We start from the raw sequence: 18,755 nt of genomic DNA, 5'->3' as shown, positions 1-18,755 counted from the left end.
TTTTAATGTCACAACCTCAGATTATAGATCACTTTCACACCATATGCAGGATGTGAGTGGAAAATGATCACATTGCAGAGGCGCTAATTATTGAGATGAATAAGATCTTAAAAGGTATTTGAGGATACAGTGATGGTGTAACGCAGTGTGTTATTTCAGCCGCCCTGCGTGATGCATCTGCACACCCACTCCACGCCTACTGCCTCTCATTCACGCTCCATCAGCTCTCGTTCCATTACCTGCTTTCCACAACGGATGGATGCAGATCCACATAAACACTGCCAGTTGTCAGGTGAAATCTAGGCGTCACAATCACCTCCAGGATGCCATATATCCTTTGGCTTGGACATCTTATCTTTTCAATTTAAACAGACTGACACTACAAGACATTCACACGCTCAGATATGGCAAATGTGATGAATTATGTATGACAGTTTTGACAGGTATGCTGTCTTGGAAAATGTATGTATCTTTTCTAAATATGAGATGACGCCTGATGTGCACTTTTGAGGTGCAAAATGGACATTTTGACATGTACAAGGAAGGAGTAGTTTACCGTAAAATGGAAATTTACTCATGATGAGATGAGTTTGTTTCGTAATCAGAACAGATTTGGAGAAATTTAGAATTACATCACTTGCTCGTCAATGGATCCTCTGCAGTGAATGGGTGCCGTCAGAATGAGAGTCCAGACAGCTGATAAAAACATCACAGTAATCCACAATAAGTCCATCCCTTTTGTACGGTCATGTCAAAATCCACTGACATGTTTTCTTTAAACAATGCTTAATATGTGCATATTTCTCTCCTAATTCAGACGAAACGACTTTTTCACTGGAGAAAGCAATATTATGGATAGAGGAGTTGTATTTTAGCTGAAAGCAGTGGTTTGAAGTTAAAGATGCCTTAAGGATGAATTTGCTTTTTACAAACACACAGCTTTTTCACTTCACAAGATGTTAACTGATGGACTGGAGTGGATTATTGTGATGTTTTTATCAGTTGTTTGCACTTTCATTCTGACGACACCCATTCACTGCAGAGGATCCATTGGTGAGCAAGTGAAGTAATGCCACTGCCTTCAGCTAACATACGAGTCCTCTATCCATAATATTGCCTTCTCCAGTAAAAAAAGTAATCTCATCTGAATCAGGAGAGAAATATGCACAGATCAAACACTATTTACAAACAGCAGTCCAAGACAGTTATAAGCAAACATATCAGTGGATTTGGACTCGTATTTTGGCCAGAAGTGATGGTTAAAAAGTTTAATTGTCATAATGATGGATTTGTTTCTTACAAAGTGCAGCTCTTTGCTTAACAAGACATTAACTTATGGACTTGAGTTGTGTTGTGAATTGTAATGCTTTTATCAGCTGTTTGGACGCTTATTCTGACAGCACCGATTCACTGCAGAGGACCCAGTGGAGAGCAAGTGATGTAATGCCACTGCTTTTGGCTAAAATATGAGTCCTCTATCCAAAATATTGCTTTCTCTAGTAAAAAATATTGTCTCATCTGAATCAGGAGAGAATATGCACAGATCAAAACATGTTTACAAATGGAAACAGTCCAAAACAGTTGTAAGCAAACATGTTAGTGGATAAGGACTCGTGTTTTGGCCAGAAGTGAAGGTTAAAAAGTTAAAATGTCTTAAAGATGGATTTGTTCGGCACAAACACACAGCTTTTCACTTAACAAGACATTAATTGATAGATTGAGTCATGTTGTGAATTATTGTGATGTTTTTATCAGCTGTTTGGACTCTACTTTTGACGGTACCCATTCACTCCAGAGAATCCATTGGTGAGCAAGTGATGCAGTGCCACTGCATTCAGGTAAAATACAAGTCCTCTATCCATAAATATTGCTTTCTCTAGTAAAAAAAGTAACTGAAAAGAGTTCAAAACATTTCTAAGTGAATATCAGTGGATTTGGCCATTCTGACGGCACCCATTCACTGCAGAGGATCGGTGAGCAAGTAATGTGATGCTAATTTTCTCCAAGTCTGTTCTGATGAAGCGAGTGTTAGCAGATATTGAGCAGATGGTTTACTAATATTCTACTGACTGGTAGTGAGGTTTGCCAGGTCTGCAAAACAAAACCACCCCAATTACAAATCAAAACTATCCCAAAACTAGCCTAATTGTGTTTTTCCTATGGTTTTCCTTTCTGCATTTCTTGCATTTCAGGGAAATCACTTTAATTCGCAAGTAAAAAAAAAAAAACAACACCTGGCAACAGTGTAAAACAAGCCCAATTTGGAAGTAAAACCACAGACTTGGCAACGCTGCTAGTGGTTAACATGTATTTTGGACAGAAGCGATGGTTAAAAAGTTAAAATGTGTTAATGAAAATTAGTTAAAATGTTAGTTAAAATGTCTTGATGTATTTTCACTTAAGATATTAATTGATGGGCTGGAGTGATGTTGTGAATTATTGTGATGTTTTTATCAGCTGTTTGGACTCTCATTCTGACGGCACCCATTCACCGCAGAGGATTTCATTTGTGAGCAAATGATGTAATGCTGAATTTCTCTGAATTTGATGAAGAAACAAACTCATCTACATCTTGGATGGCCTGAGGGTGAGTTAAACTCTTCTTTTAATGACTTTTTATTTGTTTGAAGAACTTTAATGCCAGTTAGCCTTAAGACAAAGAAGAAAACAATCTATAAATTAACAAATTAAAATGAACTCAGTTCAAATTTTGCATTTGTTACCCATCAAATGAACAATGGTGGGAGTCAAGAAAGAAAAAACTTTTTTTTAAAAAAGCTATAATCTCTCTATAGTAGCAGTAAGACATTTCAAAAGGGCTTTTGATGCTTTGAAAGATATGAAGAGCTTTTGTCTCATGCCTTCAAACACAAAACAAATAACTTGGAAAATGTTTCAAAGAACCTGAAAAAAGTTTCCTATGTTCTTTAAATGCCAGTTGACTTTGTTTCTCAGACTTTATAGCTCTATCTAATTCACTCTAAGGACGCAAAATGCCACTCTGTGATTTGAAGTAGAGGAAAACGCACGTTTATTATGTTTTCTTGGAACGAACCCACTGGTTCATGGAACTCTGTGTGATTTTATGTGTGTTAAGTGTTGGAAATCATTTTAACACCACTGTCTGAGTAAACAACAATATGAAGCCAAAATAAAGAGAGGTTTGTCAGGAAGTAAACAACATTCAAGTATGCAACGCCTCTTAGCATGCGCACCAATCACAAACCACCAACAGTGACTATAATTACACTCTTATGTAAGAAGCTGCAATGTTGTTCTCCGTTGCGTGCTATACAAATAGGTCAGAGGCAGAGATGATGCTTTGGGCTTGTATATGTGTGATGGTCTTTGGATACGTTGGCTACGGTGTGCTGAAGGTGCCCCGAGTACGTGCCCGTCCACTTTTTTGTAAAGCAGTGGGGTTGGGGTGTTCATAAAGATTCATGTCATGTGTGGTTATAAATCGACAAAGACTCGTCAACAAAGCTTCCTCTGATCAGTGCTGAGAGACTCTCTTTATCAAAACCCTGGCAAAACAAAGCGGCTGGCTTACACCGCACAAGCTCCCAGTGCTATTTACAGTGTGTGCGCTGTGCCAAAAACAGAACAGCGTTCAGCATGTACAATTACATGAAACACAAAGCAGCGAGGCTTTAAACTGTGCATGCAGACTCTTGTGTTAGAGCGACACACGAAAGTTGAACCGCCGCATCGTAATATCAATTAAAAACACTTTAAATGACACTGTGTGCTTTACTTTAGGAAATTAAGTTCCTTGTGGGTAAACTGTAATGGCCAATTACATTATTACATAAAATTAGTTTGTCTAAATAAATGGAGTTATAAAAATAAAATACTTAAAACTAAATTGAGTGATTTTAAATGCCACAAGTGAATTTAGGCATCACAACATTATTTGTTATTTGAAATAAAATAAATGTTAACTGAAGTAAAATAAAATAGAAATTTACTTATTTTATGTCCTCATTTGCATTTGGTTTTTAGAGGTACTAAAACAACAAAAATTGAAATAAAAATGAATAAAAACTATATAGATATATTTTAAAAAATCTAATAAAAATTACAAAAACACACAAGAAAATTATTTAAAATAACTAAAATTACAGTGAAAATGTAAAATTAAAAAGGTAATTCACAATATTAAAAATAAATAAACAGAATCTCAGTTGATACTAAAACAACTCTAAATAAACTAAATAATAATAATAAAAATGATAAAAGCACACAAGAAAATTATTAAAACTTTAACTAAAATTACATTGAAAACGTAAAGTAAAAAAGAAATTTCACTATATTTAAAAAATACATTTGTAAGTAGTGTTACAGTTGATACTAAAACAACTCTGAATAAATAAAAATATAATAAAAATGACAACACACAAAAAATATTAAAACTTTAATTAAAATTACATTGAAAATGTAAAATAAAAAAAGAGAGTTTAGAATATTAAAAAATCAAATAAAAAGTAGAATATCAGTTGATACTAAAACAACCCAGAGTAAATAAAAAATAATAAAAATAACAAAACACATGAAAATCATAAAAATTGTAACTAAAATTACATTGAAAACATAAAATAAAAAGGAGAAATTCACAATATTAAAAAAATAAAATAAATAGAATCTCAGTTGATACTAAAACATAAAATAATAATAATAATAATAATAACAAATAAAATTATATATATATATATATATATATATATATATATTTATTATTAAAATGACATTGAAGACGTAAAATAAAAAAAGAAAATTCACAGTATTAAAAAAATAATAAATTCATAATAATCTCAATTGGTACTAAAACAAATAATAATAATGATGATGATGATGACAAAAACACAAGATTATCAAAAAAATTTACTAAAATTACATTGAAAATGTCAAATAAAAAAGTGAAGTCACTCAGTTTATACTAAAACAACTGAATAAATAGAAAAAAAATAAAAATGAAATAAAAAAAATAAAATCTCAGTTGATAACACTGAATAAATAAAATACTCTGAATTAAAAAAATAATAAAAATGACAAACACACAAGAATTGATTAGATTAATAAAGATTATTAAAACTTCAACTGAAAGTACAATGAAAACATAAAATCCAACAGTAAAGGAATGAAATGTAATTTTATGATTTCAAACATGGAATTAAAAATCTAAATATTAATATTAAAAAAAAAAAACTTTTGGGACTGAGTCTCACAAAACTGAGTTTGATAGGGTCTGAAATAAGCATTTTAGTTTAACTCCTCACAGCACCTCTTCGTCCGCATTTTAATCCCAAACCATAATTACTTTTCTTTTGCAATGATTTCTTTATATTAAGCAAGGTTTAGGCGCATGTGCTTAACAGAAGGGCACTTTCATCTTACCTAGAAAGCCACAAAGCTTTAGCTAACACTCACACAAAAACAGTCTTCTAAATTTGCATGTTTCCACAGACCAACCTGGATTTCAGCGCAGATGATTAATGCGTGTTTTTCTTCTTTCTTATGTTTCTTTCTCTTTTTTCGCCCTCCAGCTTTTGCTGCACAAGTGATAATGTATTAAGAGAGAAAGGGAAGGGCGGGTGCTAATGGTGCTCTAATTAGCTCATACGCCGAATGCTTAATATCAGTGTGCAGTGATTTGGGTCGGACGGCCCAGAATCCTTCATCAGCGGAGTCATCTTGTAAAAACAACTGTGTGTGCATTTTTAAGCAGAAGGGACCGAGGCTTCTCGCGCACTGTCAGTTTTAGTCAGCGCGAGGCAGAAACCATCGGCTGGCAGCGAGTCAAGAGCCTGTTCCTCCTGAACATTGATTGTTGTTCTGTAGTTAATTGAATCGGATCGTACAATTTCCACCACAGTTTATGTGCTCAAAGTTAAACATTACATGTGGCACCATGTTGCTACAATAAATAAGGAAGACCTTTGAAATTATTGCTTGATGATATGAATTTCTGAAAACGAGTGCACTTGTAAGATAATATGAGAACATAATTGTGACCCTGGACCACAAAACCAGTCATAAGGGCCAATTTCTTTAAATTGAGATTTATACATCTAATTGATAAGCTTATTTAAACATACAAACAAGTTTTCCATTGATGTATGGTTTGTATGGTTTGTATGGTTGGCCGAGATACAACTATTTGAAAATCAGGAACCTGAGGGTGCAAAAAAATCAAAATACTGAGAAAATCACCTTTAAAGTTGTGCAAACGATCAATGCATATTACTAATCAAAAATTAAGCTTTGATATATTTTCAGTAGGAAATTTACAAAATGTCTTTATAGAACAAGATCTTTTCTTAATATCCTAATGATTTTTGGCATAAAAGAAAAACTCATTTTGACCCATATAATGTATTTTTGGCTATTGCTACAAATATTCCCGTGCTACTTAAGACAAACAACAAAACAAGTTGGGTGGGTAATAATTTTTCATGTTTTTGTCTCTGATGCTCACCAAGGCTGCATTTATTTGAACAAAAATGCAGTAAAAACAGCAATATTGCTAAATATTATTACAGTTTAAAATAAGTGTTTTCTATTTGAATATAGCAAAGCTGAATTTTCAGCATCATTACTCCAGTCTTCAGTGTCACATACTCCTTCAGAAATCATTCTAATATGCTGATATAATGCTCAAGAAACATTGCTTTTTATAATTAGTTGCTTAATATTTTTGTGGAAACTAATTCATTTTTGCAAGTTCTTTTGATGAATAGATTGTTCAGAACAACTTACTTAAAATAGAAATTATTTGTAACATTATACACTGCCATCCAAAAGTTTGGAAACACCCCTGGCAAAGTGTGGTTTTGGATGATATAAGCATAAATCTTTATCATTTTTTGGTGCAAATACATTAAAGTAACTTGACATTATCATTGAAGAGCAGCAATAATAATTTTCATTTTGATTGCATAATAATGGCAATATATACATGTCAAAGTCAGACATGCCACTTTGCCAGCTGTGACGCCTGGTTACTGGTTTAAACTTGGCCCAGGGTTTTAAAAGATTTTTGGGTCAGCACACCTTAATAGCACCCACTTTTCCAGGGCGTTTCCAAACTTTTGGGGGGTTTTGGAGGGTTTTTTTTTTTTTTTGATGTTCATAATGTCACTTTTGATCAATTTAATGTGTTCCTGCTGAATAAAAGTATTAATTGCTTTTAAAAAAATAGTACTTACCCCAAAATGGTAGTATACTTTAATAAATATTGTAAATAATATTGAAAGAAAAAAAAATAGAATGTCCAAACTCAGAAATGTCCAAACTCCTGCTTGGAAAAACGTCCAACTGAATGGCATTTGAAGACCTGGAAAGATGTACACAACTGATGGTAAATATTGGCTTTTAAGCAAATACATTGCATCAGTGTATTTGAATTACCAAGATGACTTGGTTATTAAACCAATAATGATAAATTGCAATGGGAAAAAATGGGAAATGATAATTGCACCCCTCAAAAAACATGCTTGCATTGAGTGTCATCCTTCACATTTGAGCTGCTACACTCAAGACAAAGATCCCACAGCGATGCCATAGAAGAACCATTCTGAGCTCCTCAAAGAACCTTTTAGTGATTGATTTTTTTAAAAGGACAAAGTTTTTTCTTAGTATGAAGAGCATTTGAAATAAAATGAAATAACCTTTTAGGCAATGGAAAAAAGAGAAAAGACTCCAAAAGACCTTCGTTCATTTTCAAAACACAAATTAAGATATCATTGATGAAATTGAAAATGAAGCTGAAACGTTCAAGGCCCAGAAGGGTAGTAAGGGCATCCAAAAATATCTTAATTTGTGTTCTGAAGATGAACAAACGTCTTATGGGTTTGCAGTGATATGATGGTGAGTAAATAATGACAGAATTTTCATTTTTGGGTGCACCATCTTGGAATATCCTTTGATTTCTAGTCATATTCCAAAAATTTGGGCAATGTAATGACTATATGATCAGAATTTAGAACTTTCATTATCCAATCAAATCCTGTCCACTGAACGTTCTGCTTCATTCAACAGTATGAAGAAGCTGAATGTGTTACAGAATGACATTTTCTGTGCTTTAAAGGGATTTCAACTGAAAGAAACAAAGAATAAAGGGTCATGCATCCACACCACCAGGCTCACATCTCCAAAACGACACACACCCACATGAGCAATAGAGCAGAGTTCTTCTGTTGTGATATAATAGCATGTTGTACAACACTGAGTCAATGTTAGGGATGGACCTGAAGAGGATTAGTTTGGCTCAGCCAGCGAACTGTACATTAACAGATAGACCTGAGATCCCCGAGGCTCAGAAAGCCGCTGTGCTGTCGGTTCGGCCCTGTCTGCATGGCCTAATTCACTAAGAAGCGTATTGATTAAGCGTGCGGTGGAAATACTCCTTCCTCTGAAGCGAACGCTCACATCCAGCTTGTTTTCACCAAGCTTATATTTGTGTTTTGAAACAAATAAAGTTTCTCTTGAGAATTTGAAGTAGAAAGCAGTGACCTATCTGTTTAAGCATCTATTCATCAGTTGGAGGTTTTGGGGTTAGTAGACGGCAAAAAACGGCTGTGGTGTAACCATTTTGTCTCCATTAATTCTCCGTGTTCTTTTTTCCCACCAAACACCCCGCAGGACCCGTGGACACGGGATGCTTATCTGAGACCGAGAGGTTGTCAGCAGCAGGATTTTGCTTTCAGCTTTATCTTGAGTCGAGGTCCTGGCACAAACATGCTGCTGGAGCTTCGGCCCCAGAAGATAAGAGAGACAGAGATGCATGTTGGGACAGGGCGCCACCGACACCTGCTTGGACCAAACACAGGTTTTTGACTTGAGAGCCACCCTTGAACTATAAAATAGTTTATATGCTATGCTATAGTGTATAGTTCATGTTATGCATATGCTGCATACATACATATAAACAGATGTGCAGTATATACATGCATCCATTTTATATACAGCATCTGTGTTTGCAGCTTTTAAACTCCCTTAAGAATAATGGATGTTAAAAGCACAGAAGCACTAACATCTGTTAGCAGTGAGGTTGATGTCAAACAAGGCTGTTTCACCTGAGATGGCCCTGCATCATCTCATGTGCACTCATATTATTTTTTAATGCATTTCTGTGTCGGAGATGTATAACACAATGCAAGTATGTTGCATTTTCAGTGTTGCCACAACATACAGTAGGCGTTATTATAAAATGGCTGCTTTTACGGTCAGTTTTTTAATCCATTAAGCATTTGCATCTGCATAAGCATATTTGCATTTGAGTTTATCGTGATATATCGTCCGTACACGGATTTTGAAAAAGCATTGCACAGTTTGCTTTTGTTTAATTATTAATAGAGCATTAAACTCTATAATATTTTCTCATCTACTGTCAGCATTCAGCAAAAATGCATTTTTATAATTTAAACAAGTCTTTGAACATCTAATAAACATTTCATTTCAAAAGCCTTGCTGTCGAATCCAGCTGTGAGGTTCTCTGAAATGTGCATTTGTGTTATTATTCACTAAATCTAAATGTATTAAAATCTGTATTGTTACAGAAGTACTAAAATTACTAAAACCAAAAATGAAATAAAAATAAAGCTAAAATAATAGAAATGAGAAAAACACAAATGTGCATTTGTCTTATTATTCAGTAAATCTAAATGTATTCAAATCTGTATTAATTAAAATAAATAAAACAAAAAATATAAATATTAATTTGGCAGCTAACTGAAATAAAGTAAGTTTAGACTGAAGTACTAAAATTACTAAAACCAAAAATGAAATAATATAAATGACAAAAGCACATAAAATAATAACTAAATTAAAATTAAATTTAATTCAATTAAAAATAAATCCAAACTGAAAAAAGTGACATTAAAATAATAAATCCTATAATAGCATAGAAATAATGTTAAAATAAAAGTGTCACAGTAAAACGAAGGGTAGCAAATCAACTAATTTGCAATTGAAAAAAGTTGTCAAATTAATTTAAATTGCAGGAATGTTTTCAATGCTGGGAAAAGTGGTGCATTGGAGAAAAATGCAAATGCGAACAGTGAAATAAAACCAGCAACAAAAGCACAAATCCTTTCTTTCAAGAGAAAGCATATTTTCACATCCCTTCCATCTTCTGCTCCCGTTTGCTAATGCGTTCAAAATAAGTTGCTTCTTTTCATCCGTTGAGTCTGTTTTCTCGCTCTTCTCAGCTCTCACATTCTCTCCCTGACAGCTGAATATGATGTAGCGGAAGCATAACCTAACCTGACATTTCTCTCTACCTATCCCATAAACACACGAGTCCAAGCTAATGATCAAGAAGCTCTTTCAGCAGATGTCTCACTTACCGAAAATCATCATCTGCCTCTTTAGGCTGACTTTCTAAAATGTCAGAGAGGCTTTTGATTGCTGGAGAAATACCAAGATTGGATGACTAGACAAGTATTAACTCTTAACTTGTAACTTTTGGCTTTTGTTTTATTGCACTAGTGTTGGGGAAGCTATTTTAAGCTGTGCTTTCCTGTTTCCTTTATTGGTTTCGTTTTCTTGCATTTTAGCTCTTGTGTTTTAAGATGCAAGAAATGGATGTGAGAAACTCAGCAAGATATGTTTGCAAAATTCAAAATCCTGCTCACTCAAGCGTCCCTTCAAAGCGACATCTCTGCACAGCTGTGTTACCTTGTGGTTCTTACGGGATCTGCTGTTATGTTGTCGTACCTTGATTAATCAAGACATTCTTAATAAGTCCAGATACGTTGTTGAAATATGTGAAACGTATGTTTTTCTTTTAAACCACAAAGGTAAGACGTGCTTAAAACTGTTGTGACAGATGTGAAGGTGAAGGAGAATTTATGCATGCGTCAGGTGTTTCAACAAAAAAACACTTGTGTTTTCCTGTATGGAAGCTTCCTCTTTCCTTGATTCTCACCTCCTCGCAGTGCATTTAAAGAACTGACATGTCCTTCATGACTTCGATCGATTTCTGGGTCACTGGCTAGAGGACGGACACGTGAGGAAGCGAGGAAGCAGCAATTCGAGTATTAAGTAAGAGTAAGTATTCACCAAGCACTCATGTTTGCTCCATCATCTCCCTACTTTATACAAAGTGACTTAAGGACATATATATTTTGTTTTTTATGCTAATTGTCTTTATCAGTGAACCATCACAGAATTTATAAATAAATTATTCTCCTAACCAGCTAGTCACTGATTTTGTTTTTGAACAAATCAGTGGTTTTGAACAAATCATTGAATGGATGATTGAAATGGCTCACTTGAAAGATAATCAAATTTAATTTCTGATTGAATCAGTTTGAAAGAACTGTTAAAATGAATGATTCAGTGATTTACTCATAAAGACGGTCACATGTTTAGTTTCTAAATAAATCACTGTTTTTGAACAAATTGGTTGAGTGAATGATTCAATAAGTTATAGAAACATCCATTTGTTTTGTTTCTGAATGAATAAGTGCTTTTGAAAGAATAGTTTAAATGAATGATTTAGTGATTCACTAATAAAGACAGTCACGTGTTTAATTTCTAAACGAATTATTGCAAATTGGTTGAACGATTCAATGACTTTCTCATAAAGACAGCCAGCCATTTGTTTCTTTCCTAAATTAATCAGTGTTTATAAATGAGTCCATTAACTGAATGATTCGGTAATTCCCTTTTAAGGACAGTAACATGTTTAGTTTTTAAATGAATTACTGTTTTTGAGCAAATTGGTTGAGTGAATGATTCAATGATTTTTCACATAGAGACAGCTACTTGTTTTGTTCCTGAATGAATCCGTGCTTTCGAATGAATCGTTTGAATAAATGAGTCAGTGATTCACTCATAATGACAGTCACATGTTTAGTTTCTAAATGAATCACTGTTTTTAAGCAAATCGACTGAGTGAAAGATTCAATGACTTTCTCATAGAGACAGGAATTTAATTTATTCCTGAAGAAATAAATGTTTACAAATGAATCCATTGAGTAAACGATTCAGTGACTCACTCATAAAGTCACTTTTTTGAACAGATTAGATGAGTGAATGATTCACTCAAAGCAGGTGTTATTTGTTTAGTTCCTGAAGGTTCCCTAATGTTTTTAGGTGGATGAATAATTAAATGACTCGCCCATATAGACTGCAACTTGTTTTCTTACCAAATGAATCAGTCTTCTCAACAAAATGTTAAATTAATTATTTAAATGAATCAGTCATGAAAAGAAGCTCACTAATGAATCAGTGTTTTTGAATGAATCGTTTAATGATTTAAATAATTCTCTCATAAAGATAGTAACAAACACAAACAGAGAGATGAAAACAGTGAATTCGATTTTAAATATGAACGTAGCTCACATATATATTGTCAAGCTCAGATAGATAGATAAACAGCAGTATTTACCTATATATTTATACACTACAAAAAAGCTGTAAAATAGCTTCAGTAAATTGATGAATCAGTCTGAATGAACTCAATCCCCCCAAAATAAATGAACCTTCTGTTTGGGAGAGATTCTAGGGAATTGTGTTTGGTTATTTCATCAGCTTACTCAGATGTTAGGCTGCAAGGCAAATACGTGACAAAAACAGTGATACACTGCTATGCGTAGGCAAAAATAACTCGATAGCGTGCTACGCTATTAAAAACATTTCAGCATTTGTAATGCAATTGAAAATAGTTAAGCTAGCAGCATTGCTAGTTTCACTCCCCGCACCATGAGAAGTAAACCTAGTAAACTGCTTACCAATCAATGTCTGGCCTTTTAAAGCATAGGAATATCTCCATTAGCATTTCCTAGTGTCAACACAATATGGCAGATTGTCAGCTCAGGTGAATGGAACACACCTTCACATCTGTCAACAAACACATCGCACCTGATTCTTCTCCAAGCGCCATGGCAGTGTTTATTTCACACGTATGTAACTGCAATCATCTGAATAGATGAATAGCACTTTCCTTGCTACCATGCTTCATGGACATAATTGTACGAAGTCCCATTTGTGATCTAATTGGAGCACAAAGTGCACTTGACCCCGGTGATCCGACGGGGCTCGTTTGGTTTAAGTGATAGCCCTGTTAGAACGAGGTGGAATCCGCGGCCAAGTCTCACAGCGGTATCTCACGGCACTTTAATTTCCAGGCCCTTCGGTCCAACAGGCCTCTCTGGCCATGGCGGCGTGACAACGCCGAAGGCCACGTGCGTGTGCACTACACCTACTTGCTTTTTTATTTGCACGCTGTGCAAGATTTGTTGCTGAAAGACGTGTTGAAGGGAGAGAGGAAGGGTTATTTTTCTCATCTCCCTCCCACTTTGCATTATGTCGACTCTGATTATGCAAACCGCCCCCGCTGCAGGAGACGCTGGTTAAGTACAGAACCTTTAGTGAACTATCCTAATCTTTTCAGGTTTATCTGATGCTAACGGTGTCTGCAATCAGGAAAATATACAAGCAGATGGGTGTAGCGCTGCATGCGGATACAATCCCTGCGAAATCCCATCCGAGACTCCTCTTTGCGTGAACGCGCTCGTGTAAATTACACAGACGTAAATGCATAAATGAAATGGCAGCAGCGGCTCTTAAAATCCTCAGTGATGGGTCTGACCCACTATAACCCTCAAGGTTTTCAAAGGCTACGCTTGTAAAACGAGTCGGATCAGTTCTGAAGCTTTTGACACGTTAATAAATCATAATTTGTGGACCGCAGGAAGGGTAAAATCACAGCAACAAGGATTCAAGCAGTGGATGTATTTTAGAGTTTTAAAGCTGCATTTGCAATCCATTTTACTTTCATAATGTGACAGATTTCTGAGGGAAATGGGATGTTAATAAGAAAAAAAATATTCATTAGGCATTAAATGGTTTATAAAAAAGTGGCATAGTTTAAAAAATTAAAATTGACATAAACCAAAAAAAAAAAAGAAAATCATTTCAGAGGTGGTACAATACTTATTTTATTTCATTTTTATTTTATTTTATGTGGAAAATGCACATAATTGATTTGTTCAAAAAAGGACCAAGACTATGTATTAAACAAATTTGAAAGAGTCTATTATTTCACATTGCAAAACGTATGAAATTTTTTTTTTAAAAAACTGTAAATTGAAACCGAACAAAAGAAAAAAAAATCAGGCATTAAATGGTTTATAAAAAAGTGACATAGTTTAAAAAGCTAGAACTCACATTAGCCAAAAAGCAAAATAACACAAGACTTTTTATTTTATTTTATTATATTATTTTATTTTAAAATGCAATTTTATTGCATTTTATGTGGAAAAATCATTGACTTCAAAATCAAAATAAGACCAAGGCTATATATTAAACAAATTTGAATGTCTGTTATTTCACATAGCAAAACTTATGAAATTTGTTTTTGGTAACTGAAAATGGAATCTGAAAAAAATCTATATATTAAAAATACTAAGAAATGCTGCCCTGGCAATTAACTATAATGAAAAACTAATATTACAAAGACTTACAGACTTAATGTATAAAAAAAAAAAGCTAAATTTTTTTTTACAAATATTTCATTTTATAAAATATTTTAGAATTAATAAATAATAATGAATAAAAAATAAATTAAAAGTATTAATAAATACCAAACTATACTATAAGTAAGACTTCCTTATATAGTTGATTTCATTAAGGAAGATGTACTGTAAAATAAATTGGACTGCTTGTTTATACCTCAGGGACAATATGTATCCACTGGATGGATGGTACATAATTAATCTGTTTTAATATATTGCAATATTGAAAAATGTGTGCTTGTTATTTAAGTGGTAAAGGTTGTATTAAGCTAAAAGGCACTTGAGGCTATGCTGTATTGAGAAGGGAACGCAGCAAGTTCATATCTGATTTCCTTGAAGTATCCAATTTTAAGATTTAGGATTTTAATACTTGATTGCGCAGCATTTGCAAGATACAAAGAAAGTTAGCTACTAGTTAACTAGCAATAGCTAGCCTCCTAGCAATCATATTCTGATGCTATTCAATGCTAGCATTCGCTGTGTAGATGCATTAGATGCATGAGACTCATTTTCCATGTTTTATGCATGACTGTCTCTGCAAATGTTGGCGCTGCAGTCATTTAATGTCTGGAAATGTACTCATTTATTCATTTGATTTGCTCCAAACTGAGATTTTTAACACTGACTGTGTACATGCTTCGTGTTATGGATTTCCACATCGATTTCCAAGTAGCTCTGTTATACTTTTCCAAGTACAAAGTTGCACTTCCAACAGTCTGAACTTGTAATTGCAAGGTTGTAGGTTTAAACCCTGCACTGAGCCATTGTGCCCTTGAGCAGTACAAGCTTAACGCATCAGGGACAGTAGATGTTTTCCTCAGTTAAACAAAGAGGGGGTAATAATACGTTTATTTTGTCCCTGATGCTGTCAGCTTACAGTAACAAGAGAGGCTCTTATACAACTCTATAACACTGCATTATTCACACGGCGGAGTTTGTTGCCTTGGAAACTATCGACATACATACAGTACACAAGCTCTCTGCATCATCAGCGTGGCTGACAAACACAATCAGACCAGCACGAGCTCCAAAACACAATCATTTGGGATGACAAAAGGGTAGCGCTCTAATTACGCCGAGGTTTAGAAGGTGAAGCGGTGATAATTGGTTAATCTGTGTCAGCTGACGAACGCCATCATCGCTGATCTAATTTCTCAGGCGGCGAGAGTGACTCTTCTTGAGATTCTGAGTGAGAAAATGACCAATAAATGAGTCTAAGCACATAAGGTGTTTACAAGCGTGTGTGTTGGATACAAAAATTAAAATGATTGAAAATAGCTTGAAGGTATGGGCATAGGTTAATAGCTGTGAGTAGGCACTAATGGCCGTACATGGAGGACAAATTCGCTTGATATAAGCCATATGGTTGGATTAGCATAGTGCACTTCAGAAGTATTAAAAGAGAAGTTCACTTCCAGAATGAAAATGTCCTAATAATTTACTCACCCCCCAGTGTATCATCCAAGATGTTCATGCCTTTCTTAAGTTAAAAAGAAATTAAGGTTTTTGAGGAAAACATTCATTTTCTCCATATAGCGGACTTCAATGGGAGTCAATGGGTTGAAAGTGCAAATTGCAATTCCAGTGCAGCTTCAAAAGACTCTACACAATCTCAGCCGAGGAATAAGAGTCTTATCTAGCAAAATGATTGGTCTACTCTTTTCTATATCTATTCTTTTTAACCACAAATGCTCATCTTGCACTAGTCTGACCTCACACATTTTCAGGAAAATTTCATTCTGGAAGTGAACTTCTCTTTTAATATCAATAGAGTTTTTCAAGGAATGACTATTTGCAAAATTTATATTTAAGGTGAAGCGTGTAATTTCGGGTTTTGACCATATAATGACATCATAAGCGGATAAAATTAATAAAAATATCAATATACTACCATATAAAATGGATAAACTAAAGAGTATGACATTAATTAGTACTTTTTATAGTCATTAGTGTCACCAAATAAAATAGCAAAAACATTTTTTTTAAAATTGCACCCTAAACTCCGCCCCCAATCTCTCATTGGACAGTCAAACAAGAAGTCCCACCCCAAACTCACCCCATTGGTTGAGCCATAAATTGACATGTTGGACCACAAAGGAATACTAGTTTATTACATGATGCCTATATGTCACTATTTATAAAGTGAGTTGCATTTAAGGAAATATGATTATTTGAATCCTAGTTTGGGTTAAATGTTTTAAAGTGGCAGATTAATCAAATAGTGGGTCAAGAATGAGATTTATACTGCACATTTGACCAATGCAGTAGGTAATTTGAGTATTTCATGGATACAGAAAAAAACTGCAAAAACAATTGCAAACCAATTTCACTTTGTCACAATACATTATAAAAACAAATGATAATTATAATGTATAAAATCATAAAAATGATTCAAAATACATTGAAAAAAGCACCGATGTAAATAAGACCTTATAAAGCTCTATATATGTGTTATGATCTGGTCAGTGAGCTGCGGACCGCTCACCACCAGACGTCGCTCTTGCGTTTTTGTAACGCACGGACTGCCACACTACACCCCGGACTACACTCCCCATCAGCCATTGCACTTCCCCCCCGTCCAATCAGAGACTGTATAAATACCCCGGTCTTCCTGTCACTCCTCGCCGAGTATTGAATTGTTTCTCATTCTTACAAAGCGTTTCTCCTAGTTTTCCCCGTGTCTAGTTTCCTTGTTTACCTCGTTGTTTTGATCTCTCGCTTGTCTGACCACTCTCTTGCCTAGCCCCTCTCGGATAACGTTCGCCGCTGATTTGACCCTCGCCTGTTTAAGGATTATTCTTGTCTCGCCGTCCATACACCTGTCTGCCATTGATTTACCCTGTCTGCCTGACCATGTCTTTGTCACGTCCCTTTAATAAAAGCTCGCATATGGATCCGCTCGCATCTCGTCTCATTCACCCCGTTACAGAATACTCGGCCAACACAGGATCCAGCAGCTTCACCCCGGACAATCAGCCGATACGGACACAGACAGAATTCTCTCCCGGATCAAACAGAAGACACACACACTCGAACAGTATATCCGTGAGTTTATTGCAATTTCTAATTATTCCACTCTCCCGGACTGTATAAAGATTGAGGTGTTTTGTGACGGCGTGAACCAGCCCCTCCGTGCGCGACTGAGACGCGAGGGTCCGCGCTCGTCGCTGGAGGCGTTCCTGAACTTTGCATTATTGTGTGTGGGTTCGCTGTGCACTGTGGGGGTCGCGGAGAGGGAACGCGACAACGCGGAAATGGCGACCGCGCGTCCCACTCGCAAACTAGCGGTCTTGCCGGATCACGACGCCACAAACAAGTTTGCCGCCTGGATCGCTCGAGAAATGGCGGCCGTGTCGGAGCGCGCTCATGCTATGGCGGCGTCAGCAGAGCCCGCGCACAAAATGGCGGCCGCGTCGGAACGCGTCCACACAATGGCGGTGACTGCAGAGCCCGTTCACAAGATGGAGGCGAAAACAGAGCTCCGTCATGTCACAGCTGCCACTCAAGAGCCATTTAAAGGTACAGTTACATTTCCTGAGTCAAGTCAAGTTTCCAAGTTAAGTCAATTTACAGCTGCATTTCCCGAGTCAAGTCAAGTTTCCAAGTCAAGTCAGATTGCAACCGTGTTTCCTGCGTCATGTCAAGTTACAGCCACCTTTCCTGAGCCACTGCACAAGATGGCTGCCACACCAGAGCCACTGCACAGGATGGCTGCCACGCCAGAGCCACTGCACAAGATGGCTGCCACGCCAGAGCCACTGCACAAGATGGCTGCCACGCCAGAGCCACTGCACAAGATGCCACGCTGCCACTGCACAAGATGGCTGCCACAGAGCCACTGCACAAGATGGCTGCCACGCCAGAGCAACTGCACAAGATGGCCGCCGTCACCAAGCCACTCCACAATATGGCCGCCACTACAGCACCTGTGGTCATGATGGCCCACGTGCTGGACTCACCCCTAATGGCTGTATGGGCAGCGAAGATGGTGCTCCGTCACGTATCAGCTGCTGTTCCTGCCAAGTCAAGTCATGTAACAGCTGCTGTTCCAGCCAAGTCAAGCCACATTACAGCTGCTGTTGCTGCAGAGCCAAGTCAAGCTGCAGAGCCAAGTCAAGCTGCAGGTGCATCTTCTGAGTCAAGTCAAGCTGTCACTCCTGGGTCAAGTCAGGCTTCCACGTCAAGTCAAGACACAGAGTCAAGTCACGCTACATCTGTTGTTCCTGAGTC

General features: G+C 36.1%; 1 long non-coding RNA gene across 2 annotated transcripts in view; it reads left to right on the top strand.

Annotated features, from left to right (window-relative positions):
• LOC127164440 (uncharacterized) overlaps positions 1-18,755 on the top strand; it is a 60,659-nt gene that overhangs the window by 8,225 nt on the left and 33,679 nt on the right. The window contains exons 3-5 of one of the 2 annotated variants that reach the window (XR_007827645.1): positions 1,756-1,838; positions 2,458-2,587; positions 8,644-14,730. This is a non-coding gene — a long non-coding RNA (uncharacterized LOC127164440). Of the gene's footprint in view, positions 1-1,755; positions 1,839-2,457; positions 2,588-8,643; positions 14,731-18,755 lie in introns of those variants that run through there. The other variant, XR_007827646.1, reaches the window with a different exon arrangement.

Source organism: Labeo rohita, chromosome 4 (genome assembly GCF_022985175.1).
Source record: "Labeo rohita strain BAU-BD-2019 chromosome 4, IGBB_LRoh.1.0, whole genome shotgun sequence".
Lineage (NCBI taxonomy): Eukaryota > Metazoa > Chordata > Actinopteri > Cypriniformes > Cyprinidae > Labeo > Labeo rohita.
Note: the sequence above shows the minus strand (reverse complement) of the source record. Positions and strands in the feature narration are given on the sequence as shown.